The following is an 8,852-nucleotide window of genomic DNA, read 5'->3' as shown; positions in this document are numbered from 1 at the left end:
ATTCCTAAATTATAGTAATGAATTGGATAATTTATTGACACTTATGTTTCCAAAGAATAAGTTATTCGAAGAAACGGAATAATATCTGATTGCTTTATTGCAATTGAAGCAATTCAGAAAAGATGGCCTATTTTGATAAGAAAAGCACATATTCCTAGCAGCTAAGTAATACTTGACATATGTCTTAGGTCATAACATAGAATGTCCAACAAGTTTTTGATGGATCATCATAGTTTCATACAACATTACTAACTTCTATCTAACTAGAAAGCAATGGAACTGATTGGAAAACAGAGATTTGATTGATGTTGCACTCTGGTATTCCACCAGGACTTTTTATACACCATAACAAGGTGTTATCCAAAATTTATTTTGAAATCTTAGATTTACACACAATTTTGAAAGAGAGACCATGAATTCTCATTGCCTTATAATTCTTAGTATGATGTTTCCCCTCCATTCTATCTCTGGCCAAGCCTCTTCATGCAATGAGGGATGCTCTCTCACACACACAGGAAGAAGAATTATTGCCTGGCCCGGTGACTCCAATATGAAACACACGGTGCCTCAGATGCATGTCACTTCTATTGAAAGCTCAAATAGTGAAGCCACAATAGACCTGAGATCATGGAGGGCCCATAAAAACTGGCATCATCGTCGTCATCTCAGAAATGTAAGATCAGCTTCTTATCCAAAAAAAAAAGAAAAAAAGAAAAAGAAATGTAAGACAGCCATTTCTTAATTTCCTAAAATTTCATTTATGATAAAATGATTTATCCTTAGGAATTAAGACCCATCTAAGAGGACTTCATTTTAATGTGGAAAATTTTGAATTCTAGATATTAGAATATATTAAGATGTTACAATAAATATGTAGATCATACACATATTAACTATTTTCAGCTTTGGACAGGCCTATATGGTTTTAATCGTTATAGGATGGGGAACTTTCTTGCCCATTGGGGTGATTATTGCAAGGTACTTCAAAAAGACTCCCATGTTAAGCAAGGAGTGGTACTCATTTCACATAATATTTCAGAGCATTGGATATATTTTGGGCACAATCGGATGGGTAACTGGGATGTGTCTTGGAAATACTTCCAAACAATTTGCCAATAGAACACAACGCATTCTAAGTATCCTTGTATTTACCTTCCTAACTGTACAAGTGAGTTCAAATTTCTATCTTTGTCCATTAGTTAATATCAAATTTGTAGTTTCATTTTTGAACCTGATATCAAATTTGTAACTTGTTCCAACAATTAATTAACATGTTAATAGTGTGATTCAGATGCTTGCCATTTTTTGGCAACCAAAGAGAGAAGATGAATTTCGCAAATGGTGGCAGATATACCATCGTTTTCTTGGGTGTGCAGTAATTTCACTAATTATAGCAAACATATTTGTGGGCATCAATAATCAAAGTCAAGCTGAGAAATTGAAACTGGTTTACGCCGTAATACTCGGAGGTATAGCTTTAATAGCTCTAGCATTGGAAATTTTCCGATGTTTTTACAGAATACCTCATCGTTCAATGGAATTGAACAGCAACATGTACACTTTCCCCTGAGTTTGACGCATTGTATATTTTTTTCCCCATGTATGATTCATTCTTTTCTTTGTTAGTTTTCTAATAAGAATTTTTATAATCATATTTAGAAGATTCGATTGAAACATAGCCAATCCAAAATAAATCACAATTTATCAACAAAAAAAAAGAAAAGATAGATCACGATTATAACTCATTGCATGCACTCTAAAAACTATCATCAAGGCAATAAAGCAATAAGAGCATCCACATCAGTGGATACAAAATCTTGTAAAATAAAAAAAGATACAACTTTTACATATTTTGCCTCAAAATTGCTCCACATCAGTGCTTCTAAAATCTTAGCTACAGTAATTGTGTATATTTACACGGTTACTGTAGCTCATCCATTTATTATTTTATTAATTTCACGTTCGCACCTTTTTTTTCTCTCTCTTCTCCGTGCACAACAAACTCAGTAACTTCTCCTCTCCTCATCTTCTTTTTCCTCAGATGCATACAAACACACCCACACACAAACACATCCACATAGAGATACACAAACACACCCACACACAAACAAACCCACACTGACAAACCAACAAAGAGATAGATCGGTGCTTGACTGGAACGATCGATGCTTGTGGGTCTTGCTTGATCGGTGCTTGTGGGTTTTGTTTGATCGGTGCTTGTGGATCTTGCTTGATTAGAGCTCATGGGTCTTACTTGGTTGGTGCTTGACCGAGTTTGGAAAGCTTATCCACCAAGATTTTTGAACTTACCCAATGCTCGTGGGTCTAAAAGTTTACCCACCATCTTCTCATAAAATGATAAAAAAAATAAAATAAAATAAAAAGCTCACCCACCAAGAGTTTTCTGTCTTTAGTTTCTTGTTTCAGCATTGGCAAAAGAAGAAGAAAGACGAAGGCACTGAAGAAGAAAAAATGGAGAAGAAGAAAGAAGGAGAAGGAAGAGAAAAAAAAAAAGTGAAAAAGAAAAAGAAAGAGATAGAGATTAGATATACTCTAGCGTGTGTTAAAGTTGGTGGGCCATGGGTAGTTGTGATTAATAAAAAATTGTGAGAAAAATATTATTTAAATAAAAGAATGTGTAGAATAGACAAACTGATGTAGGTGTTTTGTAAAAATGAGTGTGTAAAATATAAAAAGTAGATATTTTTGTACAAAATAGAAGGAAAATTTGCATCCACTGATGTGGATGCTCTAATAATTTTATTGCAGGAAAATTTGAACCATTGATGTCTATTAGAATTAAGGTAAAATAATTAAATTCATTATAATTTTGTAACAGTTTAAAATTTTGAAATAATCAATAATTTAGCATGATATTAATACAATAAATTTTGAGTTCGATCCCTTTTGACAAGGCAAGAATAAATCATGATTACGCAAGTGACAAATCCCCACTCACCTAATTATCAAATTATAGGGGAAAAAAAATAAGTGACAAAAAATATATATAAATGAAGGTACAAAAGTGATTCTTAAATAAACTAATTATTGTGTCAAAAGAAAACTATATACTTATCCTACCTAGAAACATAATACCGCTACATAGTAATATTTCAATTATTATTATTATTATTATTTTGATCATTTGATTGTTAAGGATAAATTAATTCGAATTTTGAATGCCTCCGTTTGAAAATTGAAATACAAGATATGCCAACAAAGCTACAAAGCTCTGAATCATGGATCTTTCTAATTGAAGTACCATATCATGTTAATTAAGCACAAAAGCTCTTTTGACCTTTCATTTTAAGCATCATGGCCCAATATCCTAGATGGACAACTCCAGTTGGCTCTAAATGGACTGCGAACACAACACCATGGTTTCATTTAATTTAAATTTAATATAACATTTTTTGGTATATTAATTTAGGAATGTTATAAAATTGTTGTGTTGTTTTGTGTGTCCCATGCATAAATCACAAAAATATTTTTTTCTCACCAAACATAATCCTTAATCCCTTAAAAAATATATATTAAAAGATCAAATAAAAACAATGAAAATTGACCCAAATAACCGGGGAAAAAAAAAAAAAAACAACAACAACAACAACTCAAACAAACAACAATATTAGGCCAAACAACAACAAATGAACAAAATAAAATATTCAACAACAAGCTCATTCAAAAATAAAAATCTCTAATCATTTCGATTTGTAACTCATCTCCGCAATTTTAGTTCTCCATTTATCTCTCATTAAGCTCTTTTTTTAAAAAAAAAAATTAGTGAAAGGAAATTGTAAAATTTCGAATATATGAGTTTTCATTTTGTGATGTCGATATATATTTTTTTAATTAGATTTTTGTATAATTTAAGTTTCAATGATTACCCTAGAAAAACTTCTTATAACTACCACTAAGGTGATGTGTCTAGACTTCTCAATGTGGAAATAAGTATTTTTAACAAAACACTATCTCCTTGTTAAAACCTCAACAATCCATAAAACTATCACTTATTCCCATTCAATTAGCAAACGTATTATCAAAATAAATATTAAATTATTGAATTTATTCATTTTAATATTGTGCGTTTGGATATGGATTTTAGGTGAAATTTCACCACATGATAGAATTTTGGGGAAAAGGCATTTTGCCCCCTTTATGTTTGGGATAGTTCACAATTCCCCTATTTATCTTTGAAACCAACGAATTGCGCCTTCTATGTTTGCGAAATGAGAAAATACCCAAAATTTCTTTCTTTCTTAATTATACCTAACAAAAAGTTTTGAAGAAATTATTAGTTGTACACCATAAGAAAGATAAAAAGTTGAGGATTATATTGTTGTTTTCTTAAATTGCATTTGTAATAACTGGATTTAACTGAAAAAGTAATGAATTTGGGGTTTTTGCTCATTTTCCAAAGATTGAGGGGAAATTAGTTGATTTCAAAGATAAGGGAGAGAATTGTGAACTATCCCAAACATAAAATGATCAATGTACTTTGAAAATATCTTTATTTTGTTATGATGGGACAGAAAGTATATTTAAAATTTAAGAGGGAACTTTAGAAGGGCTTAAATTATATATTCTTGGAGTCTCAAAAAAAAATATATATATATATATATATCAGAAACTTGTCATTTTCAATAAAAATACATGGGGCAAGGAGGATGCTTGGCAGCTAACAAGATTCTACAGAGAACCCATTACACACAAAAGATTTGAATCATGGGATTTATCACGGCAACTCAATAACCGTTTTAATCTTCCATGGGTGTGTGTAGGGAACTTTAATGAGCTGCTGAAAAGTTTAGAAAAGAGAGGTGGAAGTAATAGAAGTCAGGCACATATGCAATTTTTCAGAGATGCAGTGGATGAATGTGGATTTATTCATCTTGGATTTGTTGGGACTCAATTCACATGGCAAAACCACTTTGCTGATGGCCATTCGATTGGGAGAGATTAGACAGAACTCTAGCCAACAATGAGTGGATGCTTAGATTTGCAGATTTAAGAGTTCACCATTTATCAGTAATCTCTTCTGATCACAACCCTCTATGGATTATGCCAAAAAGTTTGGGACTTCCACATATTACCAAACCATTCCAGTTCGAAGAGATGTGGTTGTTTGATAAGGGATGTACAGAAGTGGTTGAAGCAATCTGGTCTTCTCAAGAATGTTTAGATCCAAACACAAGGGTAGTCCGAAAGATAGAGAAATGCGGGAAGGAGTTAAAGCAGTGGAGTAAAGCTAACTTTGGGAATGTTTGATCTGAATTGAACTTGAATAGCAGATTACTTATTGAGGCCGAGAGGGAGGCTTTGCAACCTGGGGTCAATTCTTGAGTCAGATCCCTTTGAGCATACATAAATGATCTACTAGATAAGGAATCACACATGTGGTTACAAAGATCAAAAGTGTTATGGGCGAAGAATGGAGATCAAAATTCGAAGTACTTTCATAGAAGAGCTACCCAAAGATACCGGAAAAATTCCATTGTGAACATCAGAAACTCAAAAGGGCAGTGGTGTTCAAGTTCTGAAGAGGTGACAAGCATATTGGTGGACTATTACAGAGATCTATTCACTTCCATACATCCTCCTCAACACAATGGGACTATAAATTCCATCCAGAGAATAATTACAAAAGATATGAACCCTCAGCTTTCTGCTCCATTTATGGCATGGGAAATAAAGGAAGCAATCAAACAGATGGCCCCACTAAAAGCTCTAGGTCCTGACTGTATGCCTCCTATATTTTTTCAGAATTACTGGAATTTAATTGGAGATGATTATATACATGATGTTCTCAATTTCCTAAATTTTGCTACCCTTCCCCCCCCCCCCCCACCTAAATCACACCTCCATCACCCTTATCCCAAAAACAAAAAGCCTAGAAAATGTTTCAGAATATAGACCCATTAGTTTATGTAATGTCCTCTATAAAATCTTTTCAAAGATTTTAGCAAACTGACTTAAAAAAGTTTTACCAAAAATTATATCAAAGCATCAAAGTGCTTTCATAAATAGTAGATTGATCTCTGATAATATTTTGGTAGCTTATGAATCACTTCATAGTTTGTTGCAACATAATGAGAGAGATAATTATATGGCAATTAAACTGGACATTAGCAAAGCGTATGATAGGGTATTTGGAGATGGTAATGAGGAAATTGGGATTTAAAGAACAATGGATAAATCTGCTTATACTTTTACTACGGTCTCATATTCTAATTTGGTGAATGGGGAGCCAAAAGGGATGATTCATCCAACATGGGGTATTCGCCAAGGAGATCCACTCTCGCCTTTCTATTTTTACTATGCACAGAAGGACTATATGGCCTCATAAGTCAAGCCTCTCTCTCAAGAGAGATCCAAGGCTACAAGCTTTGCAAAAATAGCCATAAACTAACTCATCATCTTTTTGCAGATGATAGTCTTCTGTTTTGTAGGGCAACTATACAGGAATGCCAAAAAGTACTTGAAATACTGGAGATTTATGGTAGATGTTTTGGTCAACAGATTAATAAGAATAAAACTACCATATTCTTTAGCAAGCTAACCTTAAAGGACATGAGAAACCACATAAAGCAAGCCTTGGGAGTTGCTGATTTCAAACAATATGAGAAGTACTTGGGATGACCATCATTTGTGGAGAAAAGGAAGAAGGCTAGTTTCAACTTCATCAAGGAGAAGGTGTGGAGAAAATTACAAGGGTGGGAGGAAAAACTACTATCACAAGCAGGTAGGGAGGTTCTAATTAAAGTGGTGGTACAAGCAATTCCTACCTATGCTATGAGTTGCTTTAAAATTCTGGTAGGTCTATGCTCTGAAATTGAAAGTCTTGTTAGAAAATTTTGGTGGGGACAGAGAGGAGACCCGTAGAAAAATCCATTGGGTGAAGTGGAAAAATCTTTGCCAACCAAAGAAAGATGGAGGTATGGGTTTCAAGGATCTAGTGTTATTTAATGATGTTCTCTTAGCAAAACAGACATGGCGTCTCCTTCACAATTAAAATGCCTTATTTTATCGAATTTTCAAGGCCAAATTCTTTCCAAATTGCTCCATCATGGAGGCTGCCCAGTCCTCAAGAGGATCTTATGCTTGGCAGAGTATATTGAAAGGAAGAGATGTGTTGAAGAGAGGAGCAAGGTGGAGGGTGGGCTTTGGGGAGAACATTAGCGTATGGAACGATGCCTAGTAACCATCTTTGGATCATCCTACAGTGCAATCACCAATGGTGGAAGGATTCCAAGAAGCCAAAGTGCTTGATCTCATCAATCCGGTTTCTCACAGGTGGGAGTCTGAATTGATCAACGGGTTGTTCACTCCACAAGAAGCTGAACTGATACTGAGCATCCCATTGGGTCAGAAGCCGACTGAGGATAAAGTTATTTGGCCTTTTGCCTCTTTAGGTAACTACTCTGTTAGATCAGGCTATAAGTTTCTTGTCAATGAAAATTGCATTCAAGGTACAAGTTCAATTAACCCGAGCCTTCATCAAGTTCTCTGGAAGAAGATTTGGGAGGCTACAGTTCCTAATAAAGTTAGGAATTTCATGTGGCGAGCATGTAAAAATGCAATCCCAACAAAGACAAACTTGGTCCATAGGAAAGTTCTGACTGAAAGCATTTGTGATCACTGCCGTGCCTCTCCCGAAACTGTCCTCCATGCACTCTGGGAGTGTCCAAAATTGTCGGTGGTGTGGGAGTCAGATCATTAGTGGAGCTTCAGAGGAGGTTCAAGTTTCTCATCTTTTCATGCACTAGTCCAACATGTTATTGTTGAAATTAAGGATCTGGAAAACTTTGCCACTACCGCTTGGACGATATGGTATCGCAGGAACCAAGTGAGGGTTACACAGAAAGATTTCCCTTACAATCAAATCTGCCCATTTGCCACCCAAATGCTACAGGAGTTCTTGCAGGTGCTTTCGGAGAGGCAACCTTAGTTACCAAGAGCAGAAAGGCAGCAAATCAGATGGAAACCTCCTCCAGTGACAAAACTCAAAGCAAACTTTGATGGGGCTGTATTTAAAGAAAATAAAAGGGCGGGGCTGGGTGTGGTGATACGGAATCACCAAGGTCAGGTTCTAGCCTCTTTGTCCGAGAACATCGCGCTTCCACCTTCCATTGAGGACGTTGAAGCTCTGGCAGCAGTCCGAGCGGTTTCTTTTGCAGCTGAGCTAGGATTCTCTTCTATCATGTTGAGGTTGATTCAAAGATGGTAATTAAAGCCCTGAACAGTGAAGAGAAGTCCCTTACCACGTTTGGTCATCTGATTTTTGCAGCAAGATTGACTATGGACACATTCAGCAGCTTAAGTTTCTCTGACACTTGCAAACAAGGCAATAGTATAGCACATCACCTAGCTAGACATGCTAGACATGTTAGTGATTATTTAGTGTGGATAGAGAATGTTCCACCACAGCTACAAATTAAGTATACTTCAAGCCGATTTCGGCTAGTTTGTTTTTAATGAAAGTTTATGGTCTGTTTCTCACCAAAAAAAAAAAGGCGAAAATGTACTTTTCGTCCTTACATTTTGGGTCAATTCCCATTTTGGTCCCAAAATTGATTTCGTTACGAATTTCGTCCCTAAAAAAAGAAAATCGTTTTTAAAATGGTCCCTGCCGTCAACCCATTGACGGAAACCTCCTACGTGGCAGACGGAAGGTCCTGCTTGCTGATGTGGCGATGACGTGGCCATTAAAATATTATTAAAAATAATTATTTAAAATTTTTAAATGCCACGTCAGCATTTTAATTTTTTTTAAACAGAATCACGTCAGAAAATTAATATAAAAAATAAAATAAATTTTAAAAAAACCTTAAATCTAATTTAATTTTTTAAAA

General features: G+C 34.9%; 1 long non-coding RNA gene across 1 annotated transcript; it reads left to right on the top strand.

Moving 5' to 3' along the window:
• Nucleotides 1-209: 209 nt before the first annotated feature.
• Nucleotides 210-1,651, top strand: LOC142633485 (uncharacterized). The gene is made up of 3 exons (XR_012843923.1): nt 210-673; nt 914-1,168; nt 1,292-1,651. It is a non-coding gene; the product is annotated as an uncharacterized LOC142633485 (long non-coding RNA).
• The last annotated feature ends 7,201 nt before the right edge of the window (nt 1,652-8,852 follow it).

Source organism: Castanea sativa, chromosome 5, assembly GCF_040712315.1.
Source record: "Castanea sativa cultivar Marrone di Chiusa Pesio chromosome 5, ASM4071231v1".
Classification (NCBI taxonomy): domain Eukaryota; kingdom Viridiplantae; phylum Streptophyta; class Magnoliopsida; order Fagales; family Fagaceae; genus Castanea; species Castanea sativa.
This window is presented reverse-complemented; position numbering and strand designations above follow the sequence as displayed.